We start from the raw sequence: 15,905 nt of genomic DNA, 5'->3' as shown, positions 1-15,905 counted from the left end.
GACCAGCCTCATTCATCCCTGAGTGGCATTACGTGGCCAATAAACCCCAACCATCCCTTGGATGTAAACCTACACCGGCTTAATCCGATTGGAGCACCTTAATTATCCATTCAACCACCAGGCGCCATAATTTGGTTATATGGTTACCACCCAAGGTACTAAATGGCTTCCTGGTGTACAGGAAACCATTTGGCTTGTCACTCAGTGTAGAGTCACCCATAGGCTGAAGGAAGAGGAAAGAAAGAAAGAACGAAAGACAGAGGAGGGAGAGTAAAGTCAACCGTTGGCAGAAGGACGAGGAAAGATTGGAGTAAAGAAAGACAGAAAAAGATGGAAGGAAAGAAGGAAGGCGAAGAGGAAAGGCTAAACACCACAGAGCAGCACTACATCAAATGAGTGGATGGTGAGTGCCCCCACCTACCACCCTCAAAATAAACAGACAGAAAATAAACAGGGAGAGAGAGAGAGAGAGAGAGAGAGAGAGAGAGAGAGAGAGAGAGAGAGAGAGAGAGAGAGAGAGAGAGAGAGAGAGAGAGAGAGTTATTGTACTTACTCTAAAATATTTATTTGCACGAAAATCTATATTAAAGTTTTAGCAGTAGCGAAGCTGTCAGACACTCACATTTCATAATGGCAATAAGATGTTGCGTATGGATTTGCACACACACACACATATTGCATATTATTTTGTATTTTACATTCAGGCAGCGATACACACACACACACACACACACACACACACACACACACACACACACACACACACACACACACACACACACACACACACACACACACATTGCATAATATTTTGTATTTTGCTTTCATACAGCGATACAATCAGGAGGCCCATCTGTAAACCGGTGTAGGAACTGGAATAGGAACCGAGTAGAAACAAGAGTAGGAACTGGAGTAGGAGCCGAGTAGGAAGGAAGTAGGAACCGGAGATGTATCTTTTATAGGAACAGAAGTAGGAGTAGGACCTGGAGGAAGGAGTGAAGTAGGAAAGGAAATAGGAACCCGAGTAGGGACTGAAGTAGGAATCAAAGTTGTAGCTTGTATAGGAACGGGAGTACAAGTAGGACCAGGAGGAAGGAGTGGAGTAGGGATGCGAGTAGCAACTGAAAATGGAACCGGAGTAGGAGTAAGAAGTGAAGTAGAAACCGGAGTAAGAAACCAGTGTAGAAACTGGAGTAGAGTAAGACGTGAAATACAAACAAGAGCAGAAACCGGGGTACACACTGGCAAGGATGAGACGCACTAAGGTAAACAACTAAAATCATCACTTTCACTTTTGTCCAAATTTCGCCCTGCTATGCAGATATTAGAATCCGTATGAATATTTCCGCGATTTCGAGGTTGTAAACTATGCATATGTTTATTCAGGCACAGGATTGTGAAGGAGGGAATGGGTGAATAGACGGGTGGGTAGTCTCTGGATAATTGTCGTGTTGTTTTGATTTTTCCTCTCCCCTCCCCCGAATGCATAAAGTTGATGAAGTGCGGTCGTTTTCCAGGAGGAGGAGGAGGAGGAGAAGTGGTTCTAATCGTAAACACTATAGTAACCGGGAGCCTCTAGGTTTCACAGGGCGATATTCTACTACGGTTAGGAAGCTTACTAACACCTCTTCCTTGCCGATTTATTTATAATGCTGCTCCGTTGCTACAGTCTCGTGTGTTATTCATAGGTCACTAACAACTCTTCCTTACCTACTTATTTCCGATTCTGCTCCGTTATAATATTCCTGTGTGTTGCTCATGAAATCTATGTCGATACTGAAAAGAAATGAGAAGCAAACCAGGGGATGTTAACGAGTAGTCTGGGAAATAAATCGCTAAGGAAGAGGTGTTAGGGAGCCTCCTCACTCGACGAGAATACGGGTCATAATCTCTCTCTCTCTCTCTCTCTCTCACCCAACTTTTCCCATTCTCTTTGGCTTTCTGATTTCCCATCTCATTTGTTCAAGGTAACTCCAAAATCTTGCCGTAAAATCTTGCTGTAAACATCTTGCAGGTCGGATAATCACCCTGAAAATGAGACAACTTGCAGATTGTTTTTAATTATTTTTTTTTTTGTATCTCAGCGTCCTTTCGAGCTAACTTTTGATTGTTTTAACTTATATATTCTATTTGCGTCCATTTTAGATTATATATTTTTTCTTTAAGGACTCTTATCTTTCTTACGATTTGTCAGTATTTTTTTTTTGTCAACTCTGCTTTCATGTGTGTGTGTGTGTGTGTGTGTGTGTGTGTGTGTGTGTGTGTGTGTGTGTGTGTGTGTGTGTGTGTGTGTGTGTGTGTGTGTGTGTGTGTGTGTGTGTGTGTGTGTGTGTGTGTGTGTGTGTGTGTGTGTGTGTTTTGAAATCTTGGTGAACACACTTTGCGCATTTTTCTCATCTCGGCACCCACTTTCGAACCAACTTTATATATTTATTTGTTGTTTCTTTTCATTTCATTTCATACATTTTGCTTATTACGGTATTCACTTCGAACCATTTGAGTGAGATGCGTTACTCATTAAGGCGGGCACGCAACACCAGTCTACTTTAGGTAAAAACTCATCTCTTTTTTGTGTCCAACCCGTTAACGCAAGAAGTTTCCATACTAAGCCATGTATAAAAGTATGTGAATCCTCTCCATGCACTCCTCTCCCATTACGGCGGGCACGCAGCACCCGTCGCTGAACAGTCTCACCTCTCTTCTCACCCGCTTCCTCATGTAATAATTATCTGGTACTCTCAATCTTTAATGCATGCAAATGGTCACCTCTGGAACTGTCCTTCTTAGTCTGTCTTTCCCACTGCCTACGACCTCCACTCTTAAAAAATGCAATGTGCCCAGGCATCAAGAAATGAATGTAGTTCGATTTTCGCTTTCCTGCCTTCTTCTTCTACTTCTTCTTCTCTCTCTCTCTCTCTCTCTCTCTCTCTCTCTCTCTCTCTCTCTCTCTTCTTCTTCTTCTTTTTCTTCTTCTTCTTCGTCTTCTTCTTCTCTCTCTCTCTCTCTCCTCCTCCTCCTTCTTCTTCTTCTTCTCTCTCTCTCTCTCTCTCTCTCCTTCTTCTCTCTCTCCTTCTTCTTCTCTCTCTCTCTCTCTTCTTCTTCTTCTTCTTCCTTTGGGGGAACAGATTCTGCAGGATACAGGACTTGGGTTCAATCTTCGTTTTTCTGCATTAAGCACACACACACACACACACACACACACACACACACACACAGAAAGAGAGAGAGAGAGAGAGAGAGAGAGAGAGAGAGAGAGAACCTCATTAATCCTACGACGCATTTTTCCTCATCAAGCCTGCAGACGATTTAATTCAGCTTCAAAGAAACACGTCACTGTTGAGGGGGTTTTGAAGGCTGTATTAAACCCCTCCAGTCAGAAAACCCTCTCTTAAGAAGAAAACAATCGTCTGGTGTCAGTAAGAATAAGAATGAAATCACACCCTCGGACTAAACAGGTTAAATGTGAGTGAGACGTACATAAGCACAAGGCGATTTTATTTTCTCGTGGCCGAAAGAAATTTAAAGCCGGAAGATTTTGAAGCCAGACGATTTTATTAGACGATTTTTATTAGGCCAGACGATTTTTATTAGGCCAGACGATTTTTATTAGGTCAGGCGATTTTTATTAGGTCAGGCGATTTTTATTAGGCAAGACGATTTTTATTAGGCCGAACGATTTTATTTGGACACAATTTTTATTAGGCAGACAATTTTTACTAGGCCAGACGATTTTTATTAGGCGACGATTTAATTAATTACGAGAGCCTGAATGTTTACACTGAACGAGACGTAAACAAAAACGGAATTAACCTTTGTCAGAATACCTTCATTAATTAGGTTCCTGCTGCCACCTGGCCATCTTATAAGGAAAGCATCTTAGCAGTGAAGGAACTAAGACCACAGCCTGAGTTCTCGTCGGGTAAAGAAGCTCCCTAACACCTTTTCCTAAGCGATTTATTTTGCTTTTGCTTATTGTCCTATTCTGTGTAGCATAAATCCTTCAAATGTCGCCATATTCTGCACAAACAGCGTTCAAAAAGTGTTAAGCAGTCGCATCCAAAAATAAATCGCTAAGGAGAAGGTGTTAGGGAGCTTCCTTAACCGATGAGAATACGGGCCTACATTTCACCCATCGAAATAATGAATAAATTTGTCTGAATTAAAGAAAATATATATATCGAAAAACATGCACGTCAAAGGATGAAAGTTATTAAAACCTGGAGTGCGAAGTCCGTAGGATATACTTGCTTCGAGGAGAGCAGGTGGATCTGATGTCAAAGGCTGCAATTACACACCTGGCCTTTCATTAATTCACTGTTGGATCAGTGGAAAAAAAAAAAAAGACAGGAAAAGAGAAAATGGTCAAAAGGGGAAAAAAATAAGGAAAAGAGCAACAAAGGAAGGAACACGAAGGAGAAAAAAATCATGTCCCTCCGGAACGGGGACGGGTAACAAACACACACAAACAGAGCAAGCAATTGACACCAAAGCTCGAATTCACGTTGGCTGAGGAAGCTCCCTAACACTTTTCCTAAGCAATATATTTTCCTTATTACACCATACTGTCCTATTCTGTGCTATGTCAATCCTTCCAATATCGCCATACTCTGCGTACACAACAGAACAGGATATTAACCGTCCATATCCAAAAATAAATCGCTAAGGAAGAGGTGTTAGGGAAAAAAAGAGGCACGTAACAGAAACGACAAGAGATAAGCCAACTCTACACCTATTATTTTTAGCTTTCGTGTGTGTGTGTGTGTGTGTGTGTGTGTGTGTGTGTGTGTGTGTGTGAATGTGTTCTCCTTCTATATGACCAAGACTCTCACTTATCCCTTCATCAACTCGTGTGTGTGTGTGTGTGTGTGTGTGTGTGTGTGTGTGTGTGTGTGTGTGTGTGTGTGTGTGTGTGTGTGTGTGTGTGTGTGTGTGTGTGTGTGTGTGTGTGTAGACAGACAGACAGACAGATGGATAGAGATAATACTACAGTGCGTCAGAACAAAAGTAAACACTGCTCATGAAAAACCGTAAAAAATAAAATACATCTAGTAGTGTATTATAGAGACACTGAATTAGGTCCTTTGTCTGTCCTTGCTGCCTTTAGACGAGTTTATTCAACCTGGGAAAGAGTTCAAAGCATTTATTTAGCATTTTAGCAGCTTAGCATTTAGCATATTAGCATTTTCAAGCCTTCTAGCATGATATGAAGTGATGGAAATAAGAAGCCAGAGGGAGAAATGAATTACAGTATTCCACTTCTGCGTTCTGTGACCCAATATGAGTTTGATTAATGAAGGCTATCTCTTGTATTTCCTTGCTTACGTGTGTGTGTGTGTGTGTGTCTGTGTGTTTTAACCGAGCCAGAGGTGTAGATTTACCTGTATATCAGAGGTGTAAAAGAGGTGTGAAGTTTAAGTATACACACGTACGCACGCCCGCACACACACACACACACACACACACACACACACACACACACACACACACACACACACACACACACACACACACACACACACACACACACACACACACACACACACATGGAGAGAGAGAGAGAGAGAGAGAGAGAGAGAGAGAGAGAGAGAGAGAGAGAGAGAGAGAGAGAGAGAGAGAGAGAGAGAATGTGACTGCCTGTGAACAAATAAAAAATAAAATAAAAAAGGAATAAGGAAGACTTCAACCCTCTCATCCTTGGGCTAACTCTAGTCCTTTAGCATATCCCAGACGATTTTATTCAGCTGAAATCCTTCACACCTCTTCCTGAGCGATTTATTTTTGGATATGGCTTGGTAATATCCTTTTTGTATGTTATTTATGCAGAGTCTGACGATACGGAAGGATTTATATAACGCACAAGGGGACAGGGTGATGTAATAAGCCATATAAATCGCTTAGCAAGAGGTATTAGGGAGCTTCATTTAACCAACAAAGAAGGGGACAGTAAGATGCAATAACAGAAATAAATCGCTTAGGAAAAGGTGTTAGGGAGCTTCCTTAACCGACAAGAATATCACCCTAGGAGTGTTAATACTGTAGACACAGGTAAGTATATATCACCTCTCAAACAGTGCTCCTTATACTTGTTAATTAAAACGAGACCAGGTGTAAAAAAGCTAAAGATGCGGGATCGTCAGGGCCGTAATACTAGGGGGGCTAAAATCTACTGGCGTGAAATACCGCGCGTCCAAAAAACATTAGTGAGAGTGAGACGTACAGGGCCGGTTATAAATATCCCCCCCCCTATGAATATAAACTCCATATTGAGTGGAAATAAGCTTGGTATATTAGAACAGGAAAAAAGTGACGATTTTTTTTTTTCGTGGATGAAATAGCAATATTGGATATGAAATATTTAGAAACGAGCGATAAAACTGATTGGTGTGATGAAGACTGGTAATTAATGATAAGAGATAAGGTGTGGGAGTGATAGGCTGGGTGACGGCACACGCACACAAAAACTTTCACGCAAATATTCACAAGAAGACATGTACACACACAAACTAATGCATATTCACACACACACACACACACACACACACACACACACACACACACACACACACACAATAAAACAGACAGACAGACAGACAGACACACACACGCACAATAAAACAGACAGACAGACAGACAGACAGACAGACACACACACACACACACACACACACACACACACACACACACACATACACAATAAAACAGAGACACACAGACACACACAGACACACACACACACACACACACACACACACACACACACACACACACACACAATAAAATGACAAAATAAGCACACACATACACACACATACAATAATAAGACAAATAAACATAAACACACACACACACACACACACACACACACACACACACACACACACACACACACACACACACGTATAATACACCAACAGAGACGGACACGCACATTACCACTGTCTCTAACACTACCACAGCCACTATCACTGTCACTGCCACTACAACTACCACTGTCATTACCACTACCACTACCACTGTCACTGCCACTACCACTGTCACTGCCACTACCACTACCACTACCACTGTCACTGCCACTACCACTACCACTCCCACTACCACTGTCACACTCTACCATACCACTACCACTGTCTCTACCAATACCACTACCACTACCACTGTCTTTGCCAATACCTTTATCACTACCACTGTCTCTACCAATACCACTACCACTACCACTGTCTTTGCCAATACCTTTATCACTACCACTGTCTCTACCAATACCACTACCACTATCACTGTCCTACCAGTACCACTACTACTGTCACTACCACTGTCCTACCATTACCACTTCTACTGTCACTACAACTACCACCGTTTCTACCACTACCACTACCACTTTCACTACCACTACCACTCATTACCACTACCACTACCACTGTCCCTACAACTACCACTACCATTACTACTGTCACTACCACTACCACTGTCGCCACCACTACCACTGTCACTACCACTACCACTCACTACCACTACCGTTGTCACTACCATTGCCACTGTCACTACCACTACTACTGTCACTACCACTACCACTGTCTCTACCACTACCACTACTACTGTCACTACCACTACCACTGTCTCTACCACTACCACTACCAGTGTCACTACCAGTCACTACCACTATTTCTACCACTGTCACTACCACTACCATTACCACTGTCATTACCACTGCCAGTCACTACCACTGCCACTGTCACTACACACACACTGTCACTACCACTACCATTGTCACTACGAATACCATTATCACTGTCACTACCACTACCATTACCACTCACTACCACTGTCACTACCACTCACTACCACTGTCACTACCACTACCACTGCCACTACCAGTCACTACCACTACCACTCACTACTACTACCACTCACTACCACTGTAACTACCACTACCATTACCCCTGTCACTACTGCTACCACTACCATTACCCCTGTCACTACTGCTACCACTGCCATTACCACTGTCACTGTCACTACAACTACCACTCTCACTACCACGATCACTACCACTACCACTGTCACTACCACTGTCACTACCACTACCATTACCACTATCACTACCGCTACCACTGTCATTGTCACTATCATTGTCACTCACTACAATTACCACTCTCACTACCACTACCACTACCACTGTCACTACCACTACTACTGTCACTACCACTACCACTACTCACTAGAAGCAGCCGCAGTATACCTTCAAAGCATCAACATGTGTGTGTGTGCGCGCGCGCTTGTCAGTTTGTCTGTCTGTCTGTCCCTCTCTCTCACACACACACACACACACACACACACACACACACACACACACACACACAAGCAAGGTAAGTATGCTAGAAAACTGACTTCCGTGGCGAGAGTTAAGATTATATTAGTCAGTCAAAAATAAATCAATTAATGAAAACGGCCTGATTTTTTTTGTCTTGCCTGCCTAAAATTACTTTCATCTTTCAACATAATTATAAACTTTTTTTTTTTTTTTTTATGACATCATAGGGGTATTTGTCTTCTTAGTATAATAGGAAAAGTGTATGGCAGGATACTTATTGACAGAGTTAGAGAAAGAACAGAGAAATTAGTTGGAGAAGAACAGGGAGGCTTTAGGAAGGGAAGAGGCTGTGTAGATCAGATATTCATTCTTAGATCTTTAGTGGAAAAGTTTCTAGAGAAGGGAAAGAAGTTGTATGCGGCTTTCATGGATTTGGAGAAAGCATATGACAGGGTGGATAGACAAGGATTGTGGAAAGTGTTAAGAATATATGGAGTAGATGGGAAGTTGTTGAATGCTGTGAAGAGTATGTATGATGGTGCGAAGGCTGCAGTGCGTGTGGATGGCGAACTAAGTGAATTTTTCTCTTTGAAAGTTGGGTTGAAACAGGGATGTGTCATGTCTCCGTGGTTATTCAATCTGTACATGGATGGAGTAATAAAAGAGGTACAAGGTAGGGTAGTGGATGTTGGAGTGGCCCTGGTGAGAGAGGATAATGTTTGGAAACTCCCTGTACTGTTGCTTGCAGATGATACTGTGTTGTTGAGTGAAGACGAAGGGGAGCTGCAAGGCTTGGTGGATGAGTTTGGGAGAGTGTGTAAGAAACGGAATCTGAAGGTGAACGTAGGGAAGAGTAAAGTGATGGTCTTTGAGAGAGGTGAAGTCAGTGAATGTACAGCGAGGTTGGATGGTGAGGAATTGGAAAATGTGAGTACGTTTAAGTACTTGGGTAGTGTGATGAGTAAGGATGGAGGTTTGGAGGGTGAAGTGCTTGAAAGGGTACAGCAGGGAAGAAAGGTTGCTGGTTCTTTGAAAGCAGTGATAAGAAACAGGGAAGTGAGCATGGAAGTGAAAAAGTTACTACATGACAGTATTGTGATACCAACTCTAACGTACGGAAGTGAAGCTTGGACGTTGTTGGAAGGACACAAGTCAAGAGTGAGAGCAGTGGAAATGAGTTATTTAAGAGGAGCCTGTGGAGTCACGTGGAGAGATAGGCTGACGAATGAGGATATAAAGGAACGTTGTGGTGTTGATGTGGATGTGATAGGGAGCGTTATGAGGAACACACTGAGGTGGTTTGGCCATGTGGAGAGGATGGAGGGTGAAAGACTGACGAAGAGAGTGTATGTGAGTGAGGTGGAGGGGGGAAGAGGGAGGGGGAGGCCGAGGATGAGATGGAGGGATGGGGTGGAGAGGTATATGAGAGAGGGGTGTGTGAGTTGGGAGCAGGGCAGTGAAATGGCGGGGGACAGGGCGACTTGGAGGCGATTTGTTCGTGGCCACCCCAAACGGGATTGAGGCGTCTGGCAGTAGATAGATAGATAGATAGTTATGACATCTCTAAAATTTCAGTTTCTACTACTTCGTGACTAGCAGCACATTGTCAACCCACTTCTCCGTGACTAGTAAAATATTCATTTTAATTCACTTCTTCGTGACTAGTAAAATATCCTAGCATTAATCCACTTCTTCGTGACTAGCAAAATATCGTAGTCTTAATACACTTCTTCGTGACTAGTAAAATATTCCAGCATTAATCCACTTCTTCGTGACTAGCATCATATTCTATCATTAATCAATTCCCACAACTCAGCATTTAAGGAGAGAAAGGCAATTTTAGATCAGGTTACAGTGAACGTAGCATATCATTTAAATTATTATGGAATTTGCTCTCACTGTTTGTCTGGCTTGTGTGCTCGGTAGGGTTAAATCTCTCTCTCTCTCTCTCTCTCTCTCTCTCTCTCAGTTTACCCTACGTGGTCTCGCATGTTGACACGGACCATGATTCGAATCTCAACCACCCTTGGCAATATCCTCTCCCACGCTTGGCCAATTAACTTTATTATTGCAGTGACTTTGTTAGACTAATTACTTTATTGACTTTATTGCCATTTTATTTTTACTGGCTTTATTTATTATTCCTGGCAACTTAACACCGATATTTTTGACAATTATTAACAATGTTTCTGTAATTACTACCAATATTTTTTAACTTTCCTCCTCCTCCTCCTCCTCCTCCTCCTCCTCCTCCCCATAAACTTGGCGTACCTGTACATAGCGTCGCGTCATGTCATTAAATTTACCAATTTATTAAATGCAAATGCTGTAGTATAAGCACAGACTAGGATCTGCACTGATAGCCCTGAGTTAGTGGTCACTACTTTTACTTTCGACCTGTGATAGGCTGTGGATCACTGAGGGTCCCTGGTAGTTAAGTGACCGCCATCGGGATAATTTTAAATGTATCAGGTGTCACTGCTTCAGGAGGTAACTTGTGTACTTGTTCTGCACGAGAAAGTTCCTTGTCACAGTGAAGTGAACGGAGCTGGGGCCTGATTGACTGCTGCCTACATTAAAGGTGCCAGGCAAGGCTGCCGCACCGCCTCTGTACATCCACACTGTGCACTGTGCAATTTCCACGCTATATCTTCAGACGCCCCGTTAACTCACCGTACCCGTACATAATGTCAAGTCTTATATATTTATTTATTTGATTATTCATTTAACTTTATTACTTTGTCTTACAGGTAGCTTATAGATAAAGTATTATAGAATGTAACTTTTCCTTTTCAGTCTTTCCTATGAAATTTCCATGTCAGTTTTTCCATGCTGCGTGGTGGTCTTTCTCACTTTCTCCCTGGAAGGTTTGGAGGCGAGGGAGCCTTCTTGCTGTACTATCCTTATCCTTCAGCATGTAGAATTAGAGCTTGTAATCACAGTACACTTTGTAACAAGCAGCCTCGAAAGAACCATAAGGTCTGTTCCTGTTTGCTTTCCTATTTATTCCTTTGTATTCCTCCTCTTCCTCCCCCACCACCACCACCACCACCACCTCCTCCTCCTCCTCCTCCTCCTCTCCTCTTCCCCTTCCTCCTCCTCCACCTCCACCTTCAATGCAATACTGTTATTTCCTTCCTTCCACTCACACTCTCCTAACCATCATTACTCTCAAGGACTTCAATTCATTCCTAAATAGATCTCAACGTCTTAATCACCCCTAACTATCCCCCTAATTGCACCTAATCCACAAGACTCCTTCCTTTAATTGATTTGTCATTGATCTCATCAGTTCGATGACGTATTTAGTTTCTTCTTAATTATAGGCAGAGTTTTGCTGCGACTGTTATTGTTATTATTATTCCCTCCTCTTCCACCTGCTCTTCTTCTTCTTGCTTCTTCTCCTTCTCCTCCTCCCCTTCTTCTTCCTCCTCCTCCTCCTCCAAAACGCAACTCTCAATTAAATGTCCTATTCTTATCACCTCTCCCCCACTCAAGTCCTCCTCCTCCAGCTTCTCCTTCACCTTCACCTCCCCTCCACTCAAACTCTCCTTACCAATATACAAAGTTTTCATTTCATTAGTGAGGCGGAGGGGGGGGGGGAAGGGGAGGGGAAGACCAAGGATGAGATGGAGGGATGTGTTGAAGTGTATGAGAGAGGGGGTTTAATCTGGGGGGAGGGCAGCGAAATGACTGGGGACAGGGCGACATGGAGGCGACTTGTCTGTGAACACCCCTTACGGGATTAAGGCGTCTGGCTAGAGATATAGATAGACAGACAAACAGATGGACAGATAGATATACAGACAGATAGATAGATATAGACAGACAGTTTCATTCGTTCCTAACCTTCTATTTCACCTTCACTCCAATAGTCAGTCCACGAAACTCTTATGCGAATCGTAATTAAGAAGCGATCCTGTTCGAAACGCATGATTTCTTGCGACTTATTTTCACCGAGAGGGGTTTCATTCTCGTTCGTTTAATGTCTTTTTATATTTCGTTCCTGAGACCTACGCGCAATTTTAGCTTACTTGAGAGAGAGAGAGAGAGAGAAATGTAATTGGATGAAAGGGGACACTCGTCCATAATTTAATATCATTTCCATCATTATTTTCTATCATTTTCATTATTTTTTATCATTTTATTCTTTTTCGCCATTGTTCTCATTTTTCATCATTTTTTCTTTTTTCATTTTTTCTTTTTTTCTCATTATTCCATCCATCCATCCATTGCCAGACGCCATGTATCCCAAACGGGGTGGCCAAGGGCTTAGAGTTAATTGTTTTACAGGGAGGGACATTAATCCTCCACCAACCCCACTTGACACGTAGGGAGAACGTTATGTCAACAGCATCTGGTGTTCCCAGGTGGTCACCCATCCAAGTACTAACCAGACCCAACGTTGCTTAACTTCGCTGATCGGATGGGAAGCGGTGTACTCAACGTGGCTCATTATTCATTTTGTATATTTCATCATTTGTTCTTAATTTTCATTTTTTTTTCATATTTTTCATAATTTTCTCTTATTCCTTCATTTCCCTTATTTTTATTTTCTATTTCCCTTTCTTCTTATATTTTCATCATTTTCCTTATTTAATAATCTTCCTTAGTTTTCATGAGTTTTTCATAATTGTTTCTAATTTTTCATCATTTTTCTTATCCTTTCATTTTTCTTAGTCTTTCATTTTCTTATTCTTTCATTTTTCTTATTTTTCATTTTTCTTATATTTTCATTTTTCTTCTTTCATCGTTTGATTTTTCATTATTTTTCTTATTTTTCCATTTTCTTATTCTTTAATTCTTTCATTATTCATAATTATTCTCATTTTTCATTTCACTCATTTCATTTTTTCACCACTTCTCCTAAATTTCCCTTCTCGTAATTTTCATTTATCTTTTCTTCATAAACTTTTTTTTCTAATTTTATTTTCCATTTTTTTCTCTTCATTTGTTTTTTTTTTCTTTTCATTTTTGTTTTCCATCATTTTTCTTATTTTTGAACATTTTTCTTATTTTTTCATCATTTTTCTTAACTTCGAATCCTCTCTACTGACTTACGCTCAAGGGTTTAATTCGGTCTTAATTAAATCCCAAAGTTCTGATCACCCACAATGCCTTTCTCATTGCGACTCATCCCCAAAGCTCCTCCAGCAAGCGAGTGTGTGTGTGTGTGTGTGTGTGTGTGTGTGTGTGTGTGTGTGGAACTGAGGTACTTAACATCGCTTCCATACCGTTTTATTTCCGATTCTGCTTTGTTACACCTCTTCCTTACCGGTTTATTTCTTAATCTGCTTCGTTACGCCTCTTCCTTACCGGTTTATTTCTGAATCTGCTCCCTTACACCTCTTCCCAACCAGTATATATATATATATATATATATATATATATATATATATATATTTATATATATATATATATATATATATATTCTGCTCCGTTGCTATATTCTTGCGTGTTACTCATGCAACCTATGTCAACATTAAAAAGATAGAAAAGGCAAAAGAGAGGATGTTAATGGGTACTTCTGAATATAAATCGTTAAGGAACAGGTGCTACGGAGAATACGGACCCTGGTCACTTGTCTTATTTGACAATCCTCCCAATCGTTTCATTCGTTCCTGATTAAATCTCAACCTTCTAATCCCCCCTTAGTTCAACCCCCAGGATTTATAACATCTCTAAATCCCTCTCCTCAGTGTAACTAATCCTCAATCCTCAAGGTTCTCCTCCAGCAAGGGTTAGTGACTATACTGCAATATTCTAATATCTTTCATTCCTCCAACTACCCAATCCTCAAGGTCCTCCTCCAACCACCCAATCCTGAAGGTCCCCCTCCAACCACCCAATCCTCAAGCTCCTCCTCCAACCACCCAATCCTCAAGGTCCTACTCTAACCACCCAATCCTCAAGCTCCTCCCCCAACCACATAATCCTCAAGCTTCTCCAACCATCCAATCCTCAAGGTCCTCCTCCAACCACCCAATCCTCAAGATCGACCTCCAACCACCCAATCCTCAAGGTCCTCCTCCAACCACCCAGTCCTCAAGGTCCTCCTCCAACCACCCAGTCCTCAAGGTCCTCCTCCAACCACCCAATCCTCAAGGTCCTCCTCCAATCACCCAATCCTCAGGTCCTCCTCCAACCACCCAATCCCCAAGATCGACCTCTAACCACCCAATCCTCAAGGTCCTTCTCCAACCACCCAATTCTCAAGGTCCTCCTCCAACCACCCAGTCCTCAAGGTCCTCCTCCAACAAGGGTGTGTGAATTAAGCGGGATATTCTGGTCCCCAACACATCTCCTCCTCATGACGTACCAGGCGTGAGAATAGCGTGGTTAATTGAAGATGCTGATGCCGTAGAGCCCTCAATGATACCGAGTGGCACAGATACGTAGCCCCCTTCTCCTTGGCGACTTATTGATGGAGTGAGCGTCTGGTGGTGGTTGTGGTGGTGTGGTTGTGGTGGTGGTGTGGTTGTGGTGGTGGTGTGGTTGTGGTGGTGGTGTGGTTGTGGTGGTGGTGTGGTTGTGGTGATGATGTGGTTGTGGTGCTGGTGTGACTGTGGGTGTTTTGTGGTAGTTGTGGTGGTGTGGCTGTGGTTGTTTTGTGATGGTGTGGCCGTGGTTGTTTTGTGGTGGTTGTTGTATTGTGGTTGTGGTGTTGTGGTAGTAGTGTTGTGGTTGTGGTGGTGTCGTAGTGGTGTTGCGGTTGTGGTGGAATGGCAGTGGTGTTGTGGTTGTGGTGTTGTGGTAATGATGTTGTGGTTGTGATGGTGCGGTAGTGGTGTTGTGGTTGTGGTGGTGTGGTAGTGGTGTTGTGGTTGTGATGGTGCGGTAGTGGTGTTGTGGTTGTGGTGGTGTGGTAGTGGTGTTGTGGTAGTGATGTTGTGGTTGTGGTGGTGTGGTAGTGGTGGTGTGGTAGTGGTGTTGTGGTTGTGGTGGTGTGGCAGTGGTGTTGTGGTTGTGGTGTTGTGGTAGTGGTTGTGGTGTTGTGGTTGTTGTGGTGTGGTAGTAGTGTTGTGGTTGTTGTGTTGTGGTAGTAGTGTTGTGGTTGTGGTGGTGTGGTTGTGGTGTTGTGATTGTGGTATTGTGGTTGTGGTGTTGTGGTAGTGGTGTTGTGCTTGTCGTGGTGTGGTAGTACTGTTGTGGGTGTGGTAGTGGTGTTGTGGCTGTGGTGTTGTGGTTGTGGTGGTGTGGTAGTACTGTTGTGGGTGTGGTAGTGTGGTAGTGGTGTTGTGGCTGTGGTGTTGTGGTTATGGTGGTTTGGTAGTAGTGTTGTGGTAGTGGTGGTGTGGTAGTAGTGTTGTGATTCTGGTGGTATGGTAGTGGTGTTGTGATTCTGGTGGTATGGTAGTGGTGTTGTGGCTGTGGTGTTGTGGTTGTGGTGGTGTGGTAGTGGTGTTGTGATTCTGGTGGTATGGTAGTGGTGTTGTGGCTGTGGTGTTGTGGTTGTGGTGGTGTGGTAGTGGTGTTGTGGTTGTGGTGGTGTGGTAGTAGTGTTGTGATTGTGGTGGCTGGTAGTGGTGTTGTGGTTGTGGTGATGTGGTAGTAGTGTTGTGATTGTGGTGGCTGGTAGTGGTGTTGTGGTTGTGGTGGT

The 15,905-nt window shown here is 42.7% G+C and overlaps 1 pseudogene; it reads right to left on the bottom strand.

Moving 5' to 3' along the window:
* Positions 1 to 12,650: 12,650 nt before the first annotated feature.
* LOC145418874 (5S ribosomal RNA) lies at positions 12,651 to 12,768 on the bottom strand (annotated as a pseudogene).
* Between the last annotated feature and the right edge of the window lie 3,137 nt (positions 12,769 to 15,905).

Source organism: Coenobita brevimanus, chromosome 116, assembly GCF_032717465.1.
Source record: "Coenobita brevimanus isolate Jiangsu-jjx chromosome 116, ASM3271746v2, whole genome shotgun sequence".
NCBI lineage: Eukaryota > Metazoa > Arthropoda > Malacostraca > Decapoda > Coenobitidae > Coenobita > Coenobita brevimanus.
This window is presented reverse-complemented; position numbering and strand designations above follow the sequence as displayed.